This window comes from Arvicola amphibius, chromosome 7, assembly GCF_903992535.2.
Source record: "Arvicola amphibius chromosome 7, mArvAmp1.2, whole genome shotgun sequence".
NCBI lineage: Eukaryota > Metazoa > Chordata > Mammalia > Rodentia > Cricetidae > Arvicola > Arvicola amphibius.
This window is the reverse complement of record NC_052053.1, coordinates 74758561-74782425: the sequence shown is the minus strand read 5'-3', so window position 1 is coordinate 74782425 and position 23865 is coordinate 74758561.

Here is a 23865-nt window from a genome sequence, read left to right as displayed (position 1 = left end):
TCCCAGTCCTGCCCAGAGACAGAAGAAGGAAGATGTGACCTGCCCCACTAACATAGATAGCCTATGTGGCTAACATAGATAATGGATTAATATAAGTTATACGAGTTAATAAGAACTTTGAGCTAATGGGCCAAGCAGTGTTTTAATGAATAAAATTTCTGTGTGATTATTTTGGGACTAAGCTAGCTGGGTGGCTGGGGTGAAAAGCAGGCCCTCATGTTACAGGTACCCCTTCACCCACTACAGGTACTTGGGTCACTTCTATCCATTGTTGTTGTTATTGTTATTATTATTGTTGAGATTAATGCTGCTGAGAGCACAGCTATTCAGGTGTCTGTTAGGGTCCCATTTTTAGCTTTTTGTTTTCCCATCAAGATTTTGAAGCAAACTTGCTCAAGGGATGTGGATGTAGAAAATCACATCTATAAATCTAGCACTTGTGACATGGAGCAGGAGGAAAACTTCAAGGTCAGCCTAGGTTATAAAGCAGGTTCAAGGTAATCTGGGTTATGTAGTAGATTCTAAGCCAGCCTGGGTGATGTAGTAGGTTCTAAGCCAGCCTGGGTTATATAGTAGGCTCTAGGCCAGCCTGGGTTATATAGTAGGTTCTAGGCCAGCCTGGGTTATATAGTAGGTTCTAGGCCAGCCTGCGTTGCAGAGCCAAATTTGTATCCAGAAAAGAATCCAAAATAAACAAACAATCAAACCAAAGTAACAATAGCACAAAAAACCCAAAACAAAAAGCAAACAAAAAACCCAACCAGTACCCAGAAGTGGGGTTGCATAATTGTGTTCAGCTTCTGAGGACTGCCCCTGTACACACTGTCTGTACCCTGTCTGACTCTGCTCACAGTCTATGAGTTTTTTCTTTTTTCTTTTCCTCGGTTTTTGTTGTTGTTATTATTTTTATCAGCAATGCTTTCTCTGATGACTTTTCAAGAAGGCTTTCCAGACAGGTCACCTTTTCTTCATTTACTGTTTCTTTCTGAGCCTCCTTTTTCCTAAAAATTAAAGCCCAGAACACATTCCCTGAACCCCAGACCCAGTCAGGAGTCTCCACAGGAAGCTGCCCCGCAGGTGAGGCATCACAGTGGACTATGGATCTTAATGCCCCTCCCCACCTTTTGTGCTCTCTCAATACCAGCGCCAGTTGTGCCTACATTCCTAGGAAGCACCTGGCGCTTAGTAGGTCCTTAAGAGATGTTGGTTGTGTGAGGGAGAGTAGGAAAATTCTGTTCCATGTGACAAATGGATATTTACATATGAGAAACAAAAGAGGCTTATGACCGGGTATCGAAATTCAGACAGCACAAATGTGAAATAACAGGACTGTAAACTCGGAGATGGGAAGGAGTCAATTGACTAAATTATTAGTGTCATTTTGATTTCGGAAAGTGAGTCTTCTTTACACATAAGCAGCTGCAAATGTGGGCTACAGGAGTTAATATTCACAACATGATTATGCTTCAATGGAAGTATTAGGGAGACACAAAATAATGATGATGTACAGGGAAGGGATGGGCTCCCATGGTAACCTGGGAGCAGCCTTCCAGCATCTGAGTCAGGAGCTGTGGGGACCCACAAGGGAGGCAGTGAGCAGGGGCTCAGGGTGACCCTACATAGGTGCACAAAGATCATCATCTGTTGCCATTTCTAAATTGCTGCTTGTTCAGATGACACTTTAGGACCTTCCCTCATCTGGCTTGTCCAAACAGAGTGATCCAGAAGGAGCCATGGTAAATGGAAAAATGGGAGAAGACATGGAATTTTACTATGTCTCTCTTCTGCTCGGTTCCTCATGCTTATCCTTGTTCCTTCTTCTCTTCATTCTTAGTTTATTCTCATTTGTAGCTTTGTGTGAGTACATGAATGCATGTGTGTGTGAAGGGTGTATGCACATGTGTGTGTGGTGTATGTGCATGTGCGTGCATGTGTTTTGTGTGCATATGTGAGCATGGGGTGTGTGCACATGTGTGTGTGGTGCATGTTCATGTGTGTGTCCATGCCTGTGTGTGGCATATGTGCATGTGTGTGTGCATGCAGATGTATTTATCTGTGCTCATGGGAAGGCTTGGGAAGGACACCAGGTATCTTGCTTTATCACTTTTACCTTATTAGACAGGGTCTGTCACTGAACCTGAAGCTAGACTTTCAGCCAGCAAGTCCCAATGATTCTCCTGTCTCAGTTCTTCACAGCACTGAAGTGACAGTCACACACACACTCACATGGCTTTTTGCCTGGTTTCTGGGGATTTGAATTCACATCTGAACACTTTTACCCACTGAAGCCTTTTTCCAAATCCTCATCTGCAGTTCTTTCAAAGAAGGAATGGACACCTCTGACACACACACACACACACACACACACACACACACAGAGAGAGAGAGAGAGAGAGAGAGAGAGAGAGACAGACAGACAGAGAGACAGAGAGAGAGACAGAGAGAGAGAGGGGAGGCACAGTGTGGGTAAGTGTATAGTGGTCAGCTCAGAGAGGGATAGATGGGCGTGGTTAGCTGTACAGTAAGTAGTCAGAGACTCTAGTGCGAAAGCATGAACCACCGGGGAGAATCCTTAGACACGACACGCAGAGGATCTGAGTGAGGAACATCTGGAGAAGATAATCACAGTCAGGCTTTCTACTGCTGTGAAGAGACACCATGACCACGCCAACTCTTAGAAGGCAGCATTTAATTGCAGTGGCTCGCTTACAGTTTCAGAGGTTCAGTCCATTATCATCATGGCAGGGAACATGGAGGTAGATAGGCAGACATGGTGCTGGTGACATCTTGGCTTGTAGGTGACAGGAAGTCGACTGAGACACTGGGCAATATCCTGAGCATAGGAAACTTCAAAGCCAGACCCCACAGTGACACACTTCCTCCAACAAGGCCACACCCATTCCAACAAAGCCACACCTCCTAATAAGGCCACTCCCTACACGACTATGAAGACCAAGTACATTCAAACTACCACAAAGATCAAGGGTCAGACTGCTCAGTAGCAGCCTGGATCTTCAGCTAGTCAGGGGCATCAGTGTGGAATTCCACGGAAGTATCACATGAAGACACTTGGACTGACAGATGGTGCACGACTCCACAGATGGGTTAGAGTAGAAACGACAAGCTCGAGGGCAGTGAGTGGGACATGTAATCCCAGCTCTGGGGAGATGGGACTGGGTGGACCTCCCTGGGGCTTGCTGGCCAGGAGCCTAGCCTGTGTGGTGAGTCCTAGGCCAAAGAGAGACCCCATGTGAAAAACAAGGTGAGTGGCATTCATAAGGAAGGATGCTTGAAGTTGTGGCCTCCGTGTGCTCCTGTAAATGCATGAAACCATATACACACACTCATTACCCCCACATGCGTGCACTCACACGTGTGCGTGTGCACACACACACGGGCACAAACACACACACACTGACGACGGAAGAGATGGGAAGGAGGGGGAGGGAGGGAGAGAGAGAGAGAGGGAGAGAGAGAGAGAGAGAGAGAGAGAGAGAGAGCGAGAGCGCAGAGGACAATAAAATGTAAGAAGAGGAAACATATATGCCTACTACCAAATGGCAAGATCAAGACAAAATAATCATGGCACCTACTCTGTCCTACTATTTTCTCATGAAGGGATTGGCATATATAGAGAAGAAAAGGCTCCCACTGCTGACAGAACTCTCAGTAGCTTCCCTTCAGGAGGCCACCATTCGGTGTCAGATGCTGTAGGAGACATTTCCACTCTTCCAGGGATCCCAGGACAAGTAACTAACTTTCTTGATGTTGTGAGCAAATTTGAGCTCCGAGAGAAGTGTCAGGCCTCACACGGTCACTCACGAGAGGCGGTGCCAGACTTTGTATCCAGGGTTGTCCCCAGCACATGTTTTCATTTGTTTTTACCACCCTGTGGTGTCTGGCCTGCAGCTGGCATTGAAAATACCTGCTCTTAGTTCAGAGCCCAGGCTTGTGACAGCCCCAAGATCCCTGCCTGCTCAGGTTTCTCAGACATTGAACACCATCATCCTGGGTCTTCTAGGGCTTCATTCAATCCATTTATTTTATTTTTTGTATAGTGAGAAAGAAAAAAGTCTGTATTACAGAAAAATAAATGTTAAGATCAAGACAGTGCAAGTATAGAATGGGAGGGAAGGAAACAGTAAGCTCTGAAGAAGAAGGTACCAGATGTGTCCTTGTGAAGAAGGTACCAGATGTGTCCTTGTGAAGAAGGTACCAGATGTGTTCTTGTGAAGAAGGTACCAGTGGTGTCCTGCTGAAGAAGGTACCAGATGTGTCCCGCTGAAGAGGAAGGTACCAGATGTGTCCTGCTGAAGAGGAAGGTACTAGATGTGTCCCGCTGAAGAGGAAGGTGCCAGATGTGTCCTTGTGAAGAAGGTACCAGATGTGTCCTGCTGAAGAAGGTACCAGATGTGTCCCGCTGAAGAGGAAGGTACCAGATGTGTCCCACTGAAGAAGAAGGTGCCAGATGTGTCCTTGTGAAGAAGGTACCAGATGTGTCCCGCTGAAGAAGGTGCCAGATGTGTCCTTGTGAAGAAGGTACCAGATGTGTCCCGCTGAAGAAGGTACCAGATGTGTCCCGCTGAAGAGGAAGGTGCCAGATGTGTCCCACTGAAGAGGAAGGTGCCAGATGTGTCCTGCTGAAGAGGAAGGTGCCAGATGTGTCCTGCTGAAGAAGGTGCCAGATGTATCCCTCTGAAGAGGAAGGTACCTTGGAGTCAGAGCTCAGGTGTCCTTTCCTGCTGCTGGGTGGTTTGACCCAGCTTTTTTATTCATCTTTAAAAATGTTTTAATGTTTTAGACTTATCTATTTTAATATATGTATATGGGTATTTTGCCTGCACATATGTGTAACACATGCATTCAGTGCCCAAGAAAGTCAGAAGAGAGCTCTGTCCCCAGGAACCATGTGTGTGCTGGGAAGACAACCTTGATCCTCTGCAAGAGCATCTAGTGCTCTGAACCACTGAGCCAATTCCATCACTGTCCACCTTCCCTTTATCTCCTCTGATCTCTTCTGTGCCTCTCCACTCCCTTTCAAATTCAAGGTCTCTTTTTCTTTCATTTCCATTGTAACACAGACACACACATACACACACTCACACACATGTGCTTAAATATATGAATATGTAAAGCATATAAATAGACCTGCCCAGGCTAAATTTCCAAATGTGTTATTTGTCTATTTGTGTGTACTGGATAATGAATTAGGGGTCTCGTTCCTGGGGGAAGAGATTTCTCCCACTCTCAGTTTTCCTTAGTGGACTTAGTTCTTTGTCTGTAAGTGGGGCCCTTCCCCTTCTGCGTTAGCTTGTCTCTTAGGATTGCTCTTGCTCAGGGCTTCTTTAGACAGCTGCGTGGTTGAGATCCCCTGCCTCTTACAATCTTTCTGTCCCCCTTTCAGCAGATGTATGGTAGTAGATCGACTGGGACTAGATACCACACAGTTGCTTGGTCTCTACATTTTGGCCAGTTGTAGTTCTCTGGAATGGTCTCTGTTGTTTCAAAGAGGAGCCTTTTCAATGAAGGTGGTGGTGGGAGCAACGCTTACCTGTGATTAGAACTATTTAGAATACAGTTAGGAGCTGGGCTGGTTTAGGAAAGTGGTGATTGTGGGTTGCTCTCCAAGATCAAGATCCCAAAGGAAGGACACGGTGACCTTGTATTTTACTATTGCTATGGTTGGGAAAGACTCCTCTGAAAGTTTGGAACTGGGTGCCAAGTGATTAGATGAGACTTTGAAAGAGGGACGTGACTAAGCATTGATTTGTAGATGATAGAAAAAGGATACCTACTCATCTGGGGGATCCAATCAGAGGCAAACACCTCCTTCAGGCGATAGGAATTGCCATTACAATCAATCGCTTCCACTAAGTCTAAATCCCCTCAGTCAAATCACTAGGAAATAATCGATGAAGCTGCTTCCTTTGATGTCAGGTATCCGAGGTAACTCAGGGGGAGAGTTCCCAACTTTAGAAAGTCAACTTCTGAGTCTTTGGCAATTTACAAATTGGAATGACGCTGCCAGACTCGCTGATGCTAACAGCCCACTCTCCCGAAAGGCTCCCTTTGCTCTCGCCAATCTGCAGGACCTCTGGGTTTCCACTGACTGCGTCTTAGGCTTTGAAGGGCCCTGTGGAGGGATATTAGAGTGTGCACGCCATGTAGCTGGCAGTTATCCCATTCAGCTGCAATCACTTAAAGACAGAGACCAGAGAAGAAGTGGCAAAGAACACTCCCCAAACAATCCCCCTCCTCGCATTATTTCATCAGTTAGCATGTTCAGTCAATGAGCGTCCAGAGCAGACATGGAGCTGTTGCGACCTCTTCCAGAACTCACAATGAGAGTCCAAGTTGTTTGATGAGTTTGATATTCATCTTATCCAGATGACTGGTTTGGGAATAATTAAGACCTAGGGAACCTGTGTTAGGTGTGACCATACCCCTGAGCTCCTAGGACAGCCAGTCTTGATCTGACACCCTAGCAGAGGGTGACGTGAAGAGCCCTTGAGGGGTTGACCTAGTTGTTTTCACATGCTCTGGAGGCCACTGGCTGGAGGTTTCACTCTTTGGCTGAGTGTCCCAATTGTCATGGCCACATGTGACTTCATGGGGTCCCTCAGGGTCTATCATGAGACACTTTGGTCAAAGACTCCCCTTGGACACTCACCAGCTGAGTGGCCTCCAGAGGGAATGCTGCTGCTGATAACAACATCAAATATCATAAAATGATAAAACCCACAACCATAGCAGCAACTACGCTAATACCGTCTGGATGTCTAAATGTCTTTCCTGGGCCACCTAGATGACTCAGCAGGTGAGGTGCTTGCTGCTGAGCCCGATGACCTGCTGCTGAGCCCGATGACCTGCTGCTGAGCCCGATGACCTGGAATCTTGGGAACCCACAAGATGGAAAGTGAGGAAGCACTCCCGCAAAGGTCATCCTCTGATGTCCACACTGTCCCCGTGGCACGTGCATGCTCCCTTGAACAAAACAAAACTAAAAGAACTACATAAATCCCTTCCACGTGTTGACTCACCAGGCCACAGCATTCCTCCCTGTCACTCTCAGAGTTGCCACTCTCCAAAGAAATTAAAGTCGAAGAAGCAGACCAGTGCCAAGTCAGGCGGGAATGGGGCCATGACTCAATCAAACCTAGGAATTTGCAATCCTAGTCCCAAGATTTTCATCGGCAGATGGGGTTCCCACAGGAACACGCGGCTGCTCGTCTCCTCTGGGCCTGGCAGTGTGCAGGCAGAATAACTTCTCTTCAAGCCACAAATCGAGATGATGGCTGTGGTGCCCACAGTACTCTGGGCATCAGGTTGATGGCACACAATCCTTGATCAGCTCCTGCCCCAATGCCAATAACATGATTTCAAAGTGCATGAAGATTTATCCCTAGCGCGTGAACTGGCTCTTTGGAGCCAATTACCTGCTCATCCTAGATACAGGGAGAAGGGCCTTGGTCCTGCCTCAAGTGATGTGACAGACTTTATGGACTTCCTATGGGAAGCCTCACCCTCTCTGAGGAGTGCCCTGGGGGTGGGGTTGGTGGGAGGGGGAGGGAGAAGGGAAAGGGAACTGAGATTGGTATGTAAAATAAGAAAAGATTGTTTAAAAAATAATTTAGAAAAGAAAAGAAAGTGCACTTTCTCTGATGAATGGGCCCTGTGGGTCTTTCAGGTGCTTTAAGGAGAACGCTGCTACCATAGCCTTTTGGTGAACAGCCCCTTGGCTGTGATGACAACCTGGTTGCTCTGAGCAGTCACACGTGGCAGTGTTAACCAGGCCAATACTGTACAGACGTCAATTTTGTCTTCTTAACCCCTGGATGCACTTTCCTCTATTGCCTTCCATGTTCCTGAGGATGACTGTCTCATTTAGATTTTTTTTAAAACATAAACTGTTTCTCCCTAACAGCGATGTCTTCTTTGTATGTCCTCCAGGTTTAGAGTGACCGGATGCAGTGTCTGGCCATTGGACCACCTGCTTCCTATTTTTTTCTGTATTTAATGTTGATTCTTGCCTGGAAGTCCATTCCTGCCTCTTCCTCAGCCCAGGAGCCTGAGATGGCTGATCTTGATTGGCATTTGGTGAACTTGAACTCACCATAGAAAGCATCTCTAAGAGCATCTGAGAAGTGTTAACTAGAGCTGATAACTGGGGTTGTGCACAGGCCTGTGAGTTAGAATAATCCTTCTTTCCTCAAGTTGCCCATGTCAAGAATTTGTTGCATGCAGCAAGGAAACAATACTTAATTCAATATCCTATACCAGGACTTGGCATGTAGCCCAAGCTAGACCTATGAGAAGACAGATACATCTTGGTCTGTGTTAGTCAGGATGAAGTATGTTATGCTCTAAGAATATCCATCTCCTCTAACCCAGTCACTTATAAAGCCAAGGGCCAACTAATGAGAGATGGCTGGTTCCATCTCTGCTGTTGCCTCACTATGGAATCTGAACTGTAGGAGTTACCGTTATTGTCTCAAGTCTAATTTCTATAGGGATGAAATTTTAGAGGACTAGGTCCAGCAGGAAAAGAGTACACATGTAACTTTCACACACTGAGGGCTAGAATTGGTCACACAAATATCTCTCAAAGCCAAGGAGGCTAGGAAGCCCATTCCTAGCTTGGGAAATACTAGGGAAGCAAAGAGCTGGTGACATTTCCTAAGTAGATCTAACGACTACCAGATGGCCATCAAAAATTCCACATCTAAATGCAAGAAAGGAATCCATTAAACTGGAATACAAGAGGCAGTGTGATGAGTGTTTCAAAGGCCAAAAAATGATGCACTGAGCATTGGAAAAAGGATGAAGTAACTTCTTTTTTGCACATCTGTTAAGTTTAAAGACCCCCGTATATGGGTTTTGATCGACTTCTCCACAGGCCTAGAAGTAACTGTGTTAGTTCCCTTTGTCACCTAGTGGGAGCTTCAGGAAGCCAAGGAGTCATGCAGGGCTTGAGGTGGCATGGTTACTCTTTCTCCTCTGTCCAATGAAACAACCACTCTCCGAAAGTTGAAGCCCTAGGTAGCATGAAACAGGTGCTGAGTGCATGGTGACTGGAGGAAGGGCGTGTGAAGGATTGCTTCCTGACTGGAGAACCGGGTCGGATCAGCCATCTGTGTTTATGTATGGTCAATAAATGGTAACAGGTGAACAAGGGCCTCAGGCTGCCAGCTCTGACCTGAAGCTTCTAGAAGGTTCTTTGTCTATTTTTCTCTCTTCTTTCCTGACAGGTTCATACATATGGTCTGAGGAAAGCTATCTGCATATCCAAGAGAGTTTAAATAGACAAAATCCAAAATATTATTCTTTCTTTCTTTCTTTCTTTCTTTCTTTCTTTCTGTCGTTCTTTCCTTCCTGCCTTCCTTCCTTCCTTCCTGCCTTCCTCTTGCTTTCTTTCTTTCTTGCTTTCTTTCTTTCTTCTTTCTTTCTTTCTTTCTTTCCTTCCTCCTTTCTTTCTTAAAGAAAGCAGTCTTCCTCTCTCCCCTGGTACTCCCCTCCATACTTTTTTAAAAAACTGGTTTTTAAAGTTTATTTTTGTTGTCTAAGAAGTTGAAGACTAGAAATATGACTTAATATGCAAATGGTTGTGTATGCAAAACCAGGACAGATCTTGTGCTGGTGACAAAGGTGGTGGTGGAGGTGGAGGTGGAGGTGATGGAGGTAGAGGTGGAGGAGGTGGAGGTGGTTGTGATGGAGGTGGTGGTGGAGGTGATGGAGGTAGAGGTGGAGGTGGTGGTGGAGGTGGTTGTGGTGGAGGTGGTGGTGGTAGAGGTGGTGGTTGAGGTGGTGGTGGAGGAGCTGGTCATGGTGGAGGTGGTGGAGGTGGTGGTGATGGAGGAGGTGGTGGAGGTGGTGATGGTGGTTGTGGTAAATAAGTTCATGGAGCTTTCCCCTCTCCCACAGAGGTTCTTGTGGGCATCACGAGGCATAGGAACTGTATAGCACACTGCCATTTGAAGTAAGCATTACAGAAGCAGCTGAGGCTGGGTGATATCTGTAGTAGGTATCTCCTTTGTGTAGAAGTGATGTGCCATCTTTAATATTCAGGTTCTCAAGCCAGCATTCATTCGTAGCTTATAGTCCTTTTATAGTTAGCTAGAGTCTCTCCCTCTCTCCCTCCCTCCCACTCCCCCCCTCCCTCTGTTTCTCCCTTTCTTCCTCCCTCCCTTCTTCCCTCCATCCCTCCCTCCCTCCCTCCCTCTCTCCTTCCATCCCTCTCTGTATCTCTGTCTTTCTGTCTCTCTCTGTGCCTCTCTCTCTCTGTCTCTCTCTCCCCCTCCCTTCCCCCCCTCTCGCACTAGTTTCCAGCCCAGGGCTTGTACCTTCTAACTGCTGCTGAGCTCCAGCTTGACCTTAGAGAAAACCCTTTCATTCTAATATTTTATTAATCCCTCGAGGATTCCATCAGGCATGCTCTGATCATACTAATCTCCCAACTCCTCCCACATCCACCCACATCTTCCTGTTCACCTAGCTTCATGTCCCCCATTTTTAAACCCATAAAGTCCAAATTATGTTGCCCGAACACTCTTGAGAATGGGGTGTGAGACTATCCTCTGGACCCCACCAGGGGCCACACCTTCCCAGCGGTTATCAATCCTTATTATTAAGCTATTATCCTTAGCTCCTCTGCTAAGGGTGGGACTTCCTGCCTGCCTTCTTTTCTTCTCCATGCTGGGATCTTGTCTTCCTCCATCTTGTGTGGTTCTCGTGCACGCTGTCACAACTGTGAGGACATATGTGCAACTTCCCTGCTCTGTCTGGAAAGTTCTGTTTCCTCGTAAGAGCCTCTGGGTCTTCTATTCTTCCTGCCCCCTCTTCTGAGATGCTCCCTGAGACTTGGTGGGAGGGGTGTGTCCAGGTATCTCATTTAGGCCTGAGCTCTCAACAATCTATCTCTTCTTCTTCTTCAGAGAAAACATTCTGAGGACCAGTCATGAACCATATCCGTGGTAATGCAGTCTCTGCACTGAGGTCTCAGCACCCCTTGAGTTGTTGCAAAGCATAGGCATTCTCTCACTGCATCATCATCATCATCATCATCATCATCATCATCATCATCATCATCCCAACTGTGCCAGTCGGGCAGCCGGAGCATCACCTGGAGATAACTAGAGGTTGGGAGGCCTGTGCTGAATTTGCCTGGCTAGTAGCTCTGCTCCTTTTGGTTTTTGAGGAAGAGTGTGGTGTGCCCATTCCTAGTGAGTGCCACTTCCACAGCTGTAAGGCTGTGCATCCTTACAGCTGGAATGGGGAGTAGACCATGGACAGATGGGGGGGGTCTCCACCTGCATGTGCAGAGGAGGGAGGTTCAGAGAGACATGGGTCACTGCAGTTGTCCTGTTCGAGTTGTTCAGCTCGAACTTGAATATGAAGTCCTGTGTGCATTTGTTCATAGACAAGCTGTCCCATAGCCCAGGCTGCCCTCAAACTCACTAAATATCCAAGGATGATCTTTAACTCCTGATCCTCCTTCCCACACTTCACAAATTCGGGATGTCAGGCATGCTTGGCATATGAGCACCAAGGATGAAGTACAGTGGGCAGTTCTGCCTCTGCTATCACTCTGCCCAAAGGGTGCATTCTCACCCGCACACAGGCCAACGAATGGACCACTCTGCCCACTTGGCCTGGCCAGGATGACAACAGGTTCTTCTAGAGTGCTTGTCCCGCCCGACCAATCAGAGCGAAGGGAGAGTGCATCACAGATTGACCTGTTGCCTGGTCCCCAAGCAGGCTGGCCCATAGATAGCTCCCGACACCTAGGTCCCAAGAAAGAACACAGTGCCAAAGTAGGTCGGGGGGGGGGGGGGGGGCTGTGTACCAGCCCTGCCCTGCTGGACAAGGTAGGCCTCTCAACCTGCCTCACAAGGCCTCTCAGCCTCTCTCACAAGGCCTTTCACCCTGTTGTACAAGGGTGAGACGCTTACATTGCAGACTCTGGGGTTTGCTGCAGCATTTGATTTCAATGAGGCTGAATTCCTTGTTTGCAAAAAGGCCTGGGAGAGTAATTCAAATGCTCCGGGCTATGTTACTGTGGTTGGGGACAATGTCTGGTGGTCAGCATCACAGAGAAATGTGTTTTATTTTTATCTACAAGTCTCCAAGTTTCTGTCATCCATCTACCTGGGTGCAAAGGGCAGTGCAGGACCGGCTTTAAGAACCTCCATAGCCATGAGCCGTGAATTAGACTCTGTTAAACACGTCAACTTACTGAATCTGCTTGGTTCTTAAGATGATGTTCCTGCCATCCATCCTTCCCATGTCATGGGTGAGGAAACTGGGCCATGAGGTAATTAAGTGATTTGGCCAAGTTACATTGGAACTCGACATTGTAGCAAGTGCTCAAACACTATGGGATTAATGAATGAATGAGTGAGTGAATGAATGAATGGATGGGTGAGCGCTCTCTTCCTTATCTTCCGGCCCTTCATCGTGGCTCTCTGAGTGTTCCTGTTACTGGTTTTAGGTGCTGCACATTTCGGCTGGCTGGCTTTGGCAATGGTGATGGGTAAGGAAGGAGGCAGGCCATTGCTTCCACAATGTAGGCTGCCTGTCACGAGTGTGCAGCCATAGTGAAAGTGATGGGAGATTAATAGGAAATAATAGGAGAGGGAGCCAAGCCCTTACACAGCTTTCCAAGAGAGAAAGCCTTACATCCAAGGAGGTGCAATTAGCTCCCCAAGCCAAGATGCATAGGCAGTGAAACAGGCTAGCAGTGATTTTATTTTTATACCTGGGTCCGCCCCTGGTTCTGCGGCCTAGTTAGTACTTCCAAACCTCCAGCTGAGTCTGCACTGCCTGCTAGCTTTAATACACTTCTAATCCGGCTTGCTACACAGCCCTAATGTCGAACACACGAGGCAGACAGCTGCCCGGAGGCATTCTCTGGAGAAAGCCTCATATCACACCAGAGCTCCTCTCTCCACTATCGTTCCAGGCCTCTGTCTCCCATCATGGGGTAGGATGTTGCGGTGCAGACACTGGGAGCATTGTGGAATTGTCCTGATAGATACATCCATGGCAGCGTGTGTGTGTGGGGAACCAAACCCTGGAAGCCTTCCCCTCCTGCCTCCTCCTCCACAGTGAGCCGATCAAGCATCATTATTTCTTCCCAAAAGTTCTACTTCTATAGCATTGTGTTCTCAATACCCAACACAACCTGCAAGGGGAGATGCCTCTGATTTCTTTCCCTTCCTTAGAAGATGTACTGCATCCGTCCCCCTAAATGCAATAATTATTTTATTGCCCTGGCTTCTTTCTATGAACACACGCCATTTTCAAATATAAATAATCATTCCCTCCTTTAATAAATTAGATGGCACCTGTCTTGCTCAGAGAATGAACATTTCACTGTCTTCGCACATGCAATGACATCGTATCAATATTTAAAATCATTTTATGCATGTATTCGAAGATGTCCAACCTCATTAAGGCCATTCATCAAGCCCTAGCTAGAGTGTATTCCCACTGGACATGTAAGCCTGGGGCCTACCAAACAGAAATTTAAACTAACTTGGCTTTTTTTTTTTTTTAAAAAAAAAATTCACATTATTCTCAAATATTCTCTCTCTTTCTCTTTTTTTTAAACCCCCTGCCATGACTAAGGCATTTGGGCTGGCCCCGTGATTTGGTGCATGTCAACATTTAACTGACACGATCCCCATTAGTACGTCAGAATGTGTGTGCCCCAGTAAAATACAGCGTCCATCTCTCCTCTCACTCATAGAATCACACTCTTCTTCTTTTCTCCACTGGGGCAATGATTTCAGTTTATTACTGGATGTTTCTGTTAAATATGTACAAACATTTTCAACTATGGGTCAATAAAATCCTCCATGTCTTGTCAACTCGCCCCCGCATCCTCCCCCCCCCCCCCCCCCGCCACAATAACTCTCTTGGTCCATTCCTTATATTTCCGAGGTGCCCCACATTTAAACAGTGGGTGCCTGGAATGTGGATATTTTTGTAAACAGGATCAGTTCTTTGCTCTGCGGTTTCCGTAGACCTGGATGGAGCTGTCTCCCCGGATATGCATTACCTAGCTGAAACCGAAACCTCACACTGCAATGCCAATAAACAATTAAGTCCATGCTGGGAAAATTGCAATAAAACCTTCTCAAACAGGGCGCCCACCCGGAGAAGGATGGATAGGAGTCTGGCTCTGTGATGCCACCTTGCCAGGCAAAGCAGACAAAATACAAGTTCATATTTCAGGGGCAACCAGGCATCCACGAACAAACCAACTCTGTAGGAAAGGGAAGGGAAGGGGAGGAGACATTGTTGCAGTCTCCTAAGGCAGCACAATTAAACACAGAGATGAGTTTTTCTCATGCCTCTGGGGCCAAGACATCCAGGACGGACGATGTTCGGAGTCCATCTTGGCTTACAGACGGCCATGTTGCCTATGTCCTTACATGATATTTCCTCTGTGAATGATATTTTCTATTTGTCTTTGTGTCATCAAATAAGAACACTAGTCACATTGGATCAGGATCCCTCCTACTGACCTTTAGTTAGCAGTTAAAGCACTGGCTGCTTTTGCAGAGAACTCAGTTTCGATTCCCAGTCCTAACCATCCCTAACACCAGTTAGGGGAGCCGATGTCTTCTTCTGAACTCTGCAGCTGCCAAGCACACATGTTACACATACATATATGCAGGCAATATACTCATAGATATTAAAATAAAATAGGTCCAAAGACACTAATAAAATAATAAAGACTATGTCTCCAAACAGAGTAGATAGTGAAGCATTGGGGTCTAGGCCTTGAGCAGATGGAATCAGAGGAGAACATAGCCCATGACAATGGAGAGCTCCAAGCAACAGGTCATGGAGAGAAATGGATGGTCATGAATGGGACAAAATGACAGGAAACAAGATGGCCAGAGGAGCTGGAAGCTTACCACAGAGCAGAAACCTGGGAACTTCCAAAGTGGCTTTGCCCAACATGCAGAAAGCCCTGGGCTCCACCACCAGCACGGAATAGTTTGAGAGTGGCAGTGTGCTTGGGAAGCAGAGGCAGTGTGCTCTGGACCGCAGGAGATCAGGGACTCCAGGTCGTTTTCTCCTGCACAGCGAGTGTGAGACCAGCTCAGATCCATGAGACCCTGCCTATGCCAAAATAAATGTAAACATGTAAACAGTGCTTGTCATTATGTCTAAATGCACCCCAAAAGTTCCTGCTGGACTGAGGCCTCTTACTGCAGCTCCCACCCCAAGTTCCTCAGCTTTCTCAGGATGTTAGCTCCATGTGCCTTGTCATTCCTTCCCCCAGCACATCAAGTGTGACCTTCTCTCCTGGCCCAGGGGCACGCTGGTCTCTTTCAGTGTGCTCCCCCTTCGACTGGTTCACCTCCTTTCATCATTGAAAGTCTTACCCCAAGCACCTCCACATGTAAAGCCACCTCTCTTACGTGAAAACAAGGCCATCTATTCAAGACCCCAGGTTTCCCTCCGAGGCACTACGTTCCTCGTCATTATTTTCAGCTGTTTTAGCCAAGAGCTTGTTAGTGCAGGAGGAAGGAAGGGAGTAGCTGCCTGTGAGAATCCTGGAATTCAAAGTCTTTAAAATACAAAGTGTGAAGATCTAAGCTGGAGATGCGGATTTGGAAGTTTCCAGCTTAGAGTGTCTAGCTCAAGCCACGATGTGATCAGGAACTTCTGGGGAGCTGTTCTGAGTCTGGGAAGAAGAGGGGAGTATTCAATTCCGGTATTAGAGATGACAGACGGTAAGTAAAGAGGCAGAAGTTTCTGGGCTCCCTTCTTCCTTTTACTCCAAGGGGAGATAATTTTAGAGACCTGAGGAACCTTACTTAGCATAGGGCCTGAGTACACACCAGCTGGCATTGATGTGTTTTTTTATGGCCCTGTTCTGGTTCTGTGACCAGAGTTCCTCTGTGTGTCTAGAGACATCCACCATGACCCTCGTGTTCACTGTGCCCTACTATGCCCATGACAGACTATCAGAGTGCCCATCACCAGGGACAAAGATGGTTCTGAGGCATGCCTTAAATACAACAACCATGCTTGCAGAGTGCATAACTGATGTCCCTAGATCTGAGACCCACCGCATCTCTCTAGAGCATGGCCAGGTAAGCAGGACTGGTGTGGAGATCCAGAGCCCTGCAAACCGGACAGTGCCCAGGACCGCAGGGCTTTGAAACAATACTGAGTTATGCAAAGATCCACTTCCGGGCTCATCAAGACTTAGGGTCCTGAAAGCCTTTTTCACCAGAGTGGAAACCCCTCTCAGAGAATATGGCGGGTCCCAGCTGAGTGCCTACTCGTCTTCTGACAGGCAGAAAGGGGAAGGTGAGTGGATCAATATTCACGAGCCCAGTACTGAACACCAGGCCAAAGCACTGCCTCCTGCCATCTCCCCTCCTTTGCCCTTAACCCTCCACTCCCCAGACTCGCCTGTTTGACTCACCCCTGTTGGTGAGAACCCAGGTTTGCGAGATTCAGATGGATGGCCACAGCTCTTCTCCATCCAATTCGGTCACTTCAAAACCTTCTGTGTCAGGCACAGCCCGTGTCTTTTTACCTCTGTCTATTGAAGAAAGCTGTCAAGCAACTCATGTGTTCTGTCTTTCTGGGAGGGTCTAAATCAGCTACCTTGAATTCCTGTTTCCTAGAGGACCAGGTGAGGGCAAACACCACTCGCTGCGTAAGGTTGTTCTCATGACTCTGTGACAGACAGACCGGGAACCGCCTAGCTGGTCGCAGCCATTAGGTGGCCATCAGCACATCTGCGTGGGGAAGCATCAGAGGGACAGCAATACACCTTGGGGTTGAGCTTGTGCAGTGAGTAGAGAGACGAAGGGACATGAAGCTATTCCATGTTTATGGATTAATTGACAATATTGCCTTTTCTTCATGTTTCCCTCAGTCTGGGGCCATGGGAGATTTCTTATTTTGGTGTTCACCAACGGTATTTTAAAGTTACCTATGTTCAGTGTGGTCCCAGAGATTATTCAAGCCTCTTCCAAAATGAAGTGCTTAAAAAAGACCATTGAAGAGCCCAATAATGTTAAATTGCTCTGCACTATGCCTGCCCAAATCCTCCATCATTTCCAAATTCAGTCCTTCACGTCTCTAAGAGCTCTCCACTTTAGGAGTGAACGGGTGTTCTGGGCACAGGCACAGTGGGCCAATTTAGACTCCCTCGATGGCGCTGGTGCACTGAAGAGCACTCCAGCTACGTGGAGCATAGCCCTGGCATGGCTCTGCCTGTTCTCGGGGCTCTCGGAGCTGGAGGCCAGCTGGCTTCTGTGATGCCCTCCTACCCAGGCAGCGATGGGCTGGACTTGCTCCACACCTTGGTATTTCTAGGACATTGTTCTAATTCTGATTGAGAATCTGGGGAAGAGCTGCAGGACCGGGTGGAGGGGAGGGGAGTATATTAGCTGTTTTTTTTTTTTTTTATCAAGGTTTCTGATAAGAGACAAGTTAAGGAAGTGGGAGGGAAAGAAGGATATATTTCAGCTTACAGTTCAAGGGCGATAGAGTCCATCCCTTGTGGCGGGGAAGGCGTGGTGGCAGGCGTGAGAGGCAACTAGCCACACTGCATCTTTGAGCATGAAGCAGAATGAACATTGGTGCTCAGCTGCAAACTTGTATTTGGTCTGAGATCACAGGGTATGGAATGGTGCCACCCACCGTTAGGGTGGTCTTCCCACCTCTGTCAAGAAAAAGAAACTAGAAACTCTCTCACAGACACAGGCAGAGGATTCCCATGTGTCTCCTGAGAGAGTCTTGATCCTGTCAAGTTGACCATTGCTGTTAGCCAGCACAGGGACAGTTTACTCCAGTGCTACCATTGTAGGTCCCTCATAACTGGTTTGTCTGGTATCAGAAGGACAGAGACCCTTGGTCTTTGGAGTGTTTCCTTACGTCTGCTCTAACTCTGTGGTTTTGTGTACTCTCTTGTTAGGTTATGACAGGGTAGGCCTATAGCGTGGAGATTAAAGATCAGAGATGTTCCCATATAAGGTGACACCTAGTTCTGGTCTTGAAACTAAGTTAGCCTGTTTTAGCAGCTGTGTGTGGCTGGAATGCAGAATGGAATTAACACAGATCTGGGGAGTAGACATGCTTGGACATGACCCGTGACTTCTGACTCCAAGTCCAGAGTTTCTTGTACTCATGTGGAATACAGCTCTAGGTAAACCCAGAGCTACCTGACTCCAGTCCACGCTGGTCTCAGCTGCTCTGACTCCACATCTAAACTGGTATCCTCATGGTATCTCTCAAAATATCCCGTTTAATTTTTTTCCTTTCTTCTTTTCCACAGCTTATGCTATCTATGTAAATGGCATACTCATATCAGAGAGATTGAACTGTGCCTTCACCCACACTTCTTTCCCCAAGAAGATAATGTCCACAACTTTTTGACTTGAGCATAAATTGAGTTCCTAAGTTGGAACTGGAAGATAATTCGTCTCTACAAATAGGACTAGAATAATTGAATGGGACTCCACCCCTTGTGTCCCCTTTGCATCAGAGAAACCTACCTGTTTTGGGTGTTACAAATGTATGGCATGCCTTTCTTGTCTCTATGACAAGTCTGTTTGATGGAGGACTCTCATTGGTTAATAAAGAAACTGCCTTGGCTTTTTGATAGAGCAGGATTTAGGTGGGTGGAGTAGACAGAACAGGATGCTGGGAGTAAGGCAGACGCCTCGGGCAATCGCCGTGCCTCTCCTCTCTCTGGGTCAGATGCAATGAAGCTCCGACCCAAGATGGAAGTAGGCTAGAATCTTCCCGGTAAGGTGCTACACAGATTATTAAATATGGGTTAATCAAGATGTGAGAGTCAGCCAGTAAGAGGCTAGAGATAATGGGCCAAGCAGTGTTTAAAAGAATACAATTTGTGTGTTGTTATTTTGGGGCATAAGCTAGCCAGGCAGCCGGGAGCCAGGCAGGAACACAGCCCGCTGCTCCCTTCTACATCTGTTGATATCTTATCACCAAGACAGAAGAGCACCATCGTGCTCTGGGTACCCACACATCTTTTCCGGGGTGCTCTGAAGGTCGAAGCAGATATCTGTGGACTCTCCTGCTAGGAGTCCACAGCTGTCTGGACTCAGAGCTCCTCACTGGCTCTGCACTGTGCTCATTCTCTGAATTATCAAGGTCATTAGTGGTGAAACACTGAGGACCTTTGTGGAGATGAGCAGAGCTCGGTTTTCTGGCTTTCCACCTGGAGTTTCCATACCTCAGCCCCTGCTCCTCCCTGGACTCTGTCAAGAGATCTTGCTTCAGGGATTAACAATCTATATTCACAAGCTATTGGCTTTTCTAAACGAAACTAAAATTGAAGCTTTGGCCTTGGCATAAAGCAAGGGAAAGTCTCAGAAAATTTTTTCAGATCATGTTTCCTACACATTTGGGGAGAATACCAGTAGGGGCAGAAGAAACACATCTATAATAGGAGAAAGTCACCCTAACACTGTGACCTAAATCGGAAAGAAACAGCGACAGAATTAGGGGAAATTCTGAATGCAAAAAAAAAAAAAAAAAAAATCAGTGTTGTGTGTTATGATGCGGGCATGAAGTGTCACTCAAAAGATACATGCATTAAATCCCAAGCAGTGAGTAAACCCAACATCCAGCATCCATTCAATCATAAGGGGACAACCTACACTCTACAGTATGTTGTGTGGCTGAATTGGGATGCTCTGCAGCTTATGTATAATAAGTTCACCTTCAACCCACTTTACATTCATCTTACAAGTGTGTTTATAAGGATGCAACTAGTGGTAACCTAAGGAGAATCTGTATGATAGTAAAGAATGTGGAAGACAAGGGATAAAAGAAAACAAGTTCCCAGATAGGAGAGATGTGTTATGCTGGCAGAAATCACACTTAAATTAAAATGTGAGGCCTCACTAGAATGATGGAGAATTATTTTTGAAGTATTGAATAAAAATAACCTTCAATTTATATCCAGCTAAACTATCTCTGAGTATACCAGCAATAGAATGATTTTTTTAAAAATGAGTGACAGCTTAGGAAGTTTCTTGCCTGTGTATAAGGATCACTGCTATTCTATTTGAAACATATTTGGAAGAACGGTTACAGTAGGAAGATGCTTTTATAATACATATATTAAGGGTATGTAAATTAGTATGCTTTATTGTGTGTATGTCTGTGTGCACATATTTATCTGTGTGTTTAAAGTAATACCCGTAAGTGAAATAAAAAGATAATATAACATAAGACAAGCATTGTTCTGTGTTAGGTGGCATTAAGGCATAAAGTTTGCAGGGACAAGAGGCAGACAAAACACTCAGGTGTTCAAAAATTACAAAACAAAACAAAAAAATCAGAAAAAAACATCTGAGATACTTTTTACTCAGGAAAAAAGATACTTATTTTTTATTATGAGGAAGCCTTGTTTCAATGCTGCCTTTGTTACTTTATGTCAATGAGTCTTTCCAGAAAATTTTGATACTATCTATGGTCCTTAAGGTCTCCTCTCCAAATCCTGATGGTAAAGTGAGTCCTGGTTATTTGTGGAGTTCTAACATGAAGTGCACACTCCCTGGCCCTGCGTGGATGTGGAACTCAGTGGCAGCAGGTAGGAAAGGGTCTTTTTTATTTTTATTTTTATTTGTGTGTGTGTCCTGAAAACATAGCTCGCATCTTCCTCATTCCTTCACACAAGGTTGGTGACAGAGATATTGGTCCCATGTTTAGGGGCTAATACACCTTAAGGGTGGGAAAGAGGTAAGTTATGCCTGAAATTCACATCTAGCTCTGTTTAGGTTTTAATGCACCGTTTCCAAGCCTTTGCAAACTTGCCTTTCTGACCCAAGTATGTATATGGGGCCCAAGAGATCAGGGCTCCTGCAGGGCCATTAATTGCAGGGCTTGTTTCCTAGAAGCAAAACTAACACATGTTCATTAGGACATCTTAATTGGAAACAAAAATCACCATGGAGATGGAGAACATGATTTAAGAAGAGCGAGGCACACCGGTCAGTGTTTCATTTGGATTTTGTTTTATTTCAAATCCTCCCAAGCCCAGAAACAGCAGTTTGCGATAAAAAATAATGGCCTGAGAAATGTCCTTCTGTAACATCCTGGCTGTGGAGTTTGCATAACTCCAATGGCCCACCAGGGAGCTATTTTAGCACAGCGCCCTGCTAAGAGGGAGTTGGAGTACCTCCATGTGAATCACAGATCCCCCAAAACTGCTACCTTGGGATGTTCCTGAAGATGGTCATCAGGGACCCATAGTTCCTTTCCTTTCTTCTCTTTTCTTTTGTCATTCTTTATCATACTCGTACAACTGATGACCTTCCGGGATTCCATTCCTCCAGTCTGGGTGCTCTGCTAGGCAGCTGCAGGCCAGTCTCCGTTTCTCTAGACCAGTGCAGCCTTCCAGCCTGCCACACCCGCATCTGTCCGTGCTGCCGCCACAGAGCTGAGCCCTGGATCCCGAAGGACTTGGGCCGGATTGGACAGGATGGGGTGTACACAGAGCCCTCCTTTCTCTCTGTGCTTCCTTCTTTATTTTTCCATTAAAGCGGCTCCCCAACTTCCATCCGCCATTAAGATGTCTCGGTGTCATTTAGGGTGTTAATTGAGAGGAGGTTTAAGCTCATCAAAGCGATTATAAGTGATAGTTAAAAATTTCTATATATGGCCTGCGCTGGAATCAGCACAGTGGGGTGCCATTTTTTTCTTTTATCCAACTGACATTGGTAATAATACATGAAATTATTACTAAATCGCAGCTGCGGAGATGATATCATGATTTTTTTGTGTGTGTAATCTTTGATGAAAAATTAATTTTTGAGAGGGATAATTTAAAATGATTTAAATAGTATTATACTGGAGTCCTTGCTGGTAATTAACAGCAATCTTGTCAGAACTGAAGGCACCTTTCTGCTGCTTCTAAAGTTTCCCACAGAAGTGTCACATCCATGACAGTGATTGCAGAGCTCGGACTTTAGTTTCCCTATGCTGGGGCCATTGCTGGAGAAAGAGCCTGGCAGGAGCGTTTGTTCCGAGCCCTCCTTCACGTATCTCTAGACAGTGGGCCAGGCTAGGGGTCTGCCTTTAGTTTTATTTTTTAAGCCTAACAACCACACTTTTGCCACGCTGTGCACCTAGCTCTTGTCACACCTGAATATCAGCTCCTTAGGAAGACATGGCCTCAGCTATAAGGGCTGTCATTGATGGGACAGACAGCTGGCCACAATCACAGTGGCCATTTTCTTTAGAGACTCGACTTCCTCAGAAATGCACTTATTTTTTTTCCCCTCCACAATGACAAAAATAAATAAGTTTAAAAAGCATTCTAACAAGATATAGCTGAAAATAGAATTTTTTTTCCTTTGCTAGTTTCTTCATACTTTAAATGACAGAAGTGTGTGGTATCCTATATATAAAGACCTGCAGGAGAGGTTAAAAAAAGAAATACAGTGAAATTTAAATGGGGAGAAAAAAAATTGAATGAGAATATGGGCAAGCCGTACACCCTTCTGAGCCCTGAGTTTTGCTTTCTTCTTTTCTAATATGCTCCTGTTTTTTTTTTTTTTGTTTTTTTTTTTTTTACACGAGACACTGCGCTGGATATTCATGGCAGTTGCTGTACCTGCCACTCCATAACTTCTCCCCCTCAACTTTCATGTTGAGAAGGAAGAGGGTAGGGTAGGGACATGTGAGAAGAAAATGAGGGCAGGGAAGGTGGGAAGGGGAAAGGCAGGAGATGGCAGGAGAGCATCGAGACCGGTCTGCGGGCTATCCGCTCATTAACATAAAATCACAGTTCCGGCTTCAGCGTTCGGCACAATCTTATTCTACCAGGTCAGAACTGTCGCTCTTCCATGATCCCATGAGCCAAAGGAAGAGAAAGAGGTGAAAGAGAAAGTCCCTTTGACAAGCAGAAAAGCCAGTTTGTTGGTGAAGGTGGGGCCTGTGGGGTGCTTGTCTGTGAAACACGCAATATGGAGATGTTACCCGGATAAGATCTCTCACTGCGATATGAGAAGGCTCCCTCCCTGGCTCAGGTAGAGGGCGACTCAGCACCTGGGGACTCTTATCAACTGAGATGCCTTAGGTGACCATGTTTATACCTCCCAGGCCAAAAGGAGGAGGCCTTTGAGAATCAACAGACTTGCCCATGCAGGGCTATAGAGTTAGGTTAGGCAATCAGAACAGGGTTGCCAGGTTTCTACTGGGAACAAGGACTAAGATGTCTACTTTCATGCCAAGTGCATGACCAAAATTTGCGCCCTGCATCTCCCTATAAAACTCAGTGTGTGACAGCTTCCATCATACTCCCCGTCAGAATCACACAGAGGTGGGATGAAGCATGCAGCTGCTCTCGTCACAAGGCACCCCCAGAGAGGTGAGCCTGGCTGTGCAGAGGCAGAGTCCTGGCCTGTCCCTCTCTTCTGCCCCCTGGTCCTGGACTTCTGCCATGGTTGGGGATACAGTCAGCGTCTATTGCAAATAACGTGTTTCCTGGTATAGAGAGTAGAACAAGGAGATATAGAGAGATGAGATCCCCTTGGGGTTTAGCTGTGACCATCTTGTCCCCAGGATGTGTGTGTGATCTTGTCAGCATCTGGGGGCTCTTCTGAGTGTGCTCGCTGTTGGTTCTTTGGCACAGCGGCACAGCACTGGCATAGCTATAACACAGTCAGTGCTGGAATCTCTGGCAAGGCCTGGGCTCCTTTCAGCTTCATTCTTTTCTCATTCGAGTTAACCTGGATTCTAGGCTTGGAAACTCCAGTTCATCCAACATTGTGTTCATCCACTGTCTCAGGCCAGGCTTAGGGGCCATCTCCCCTGGAAAGCCTTTTCAGGAACCTGGTTAGCCTTTTTCAA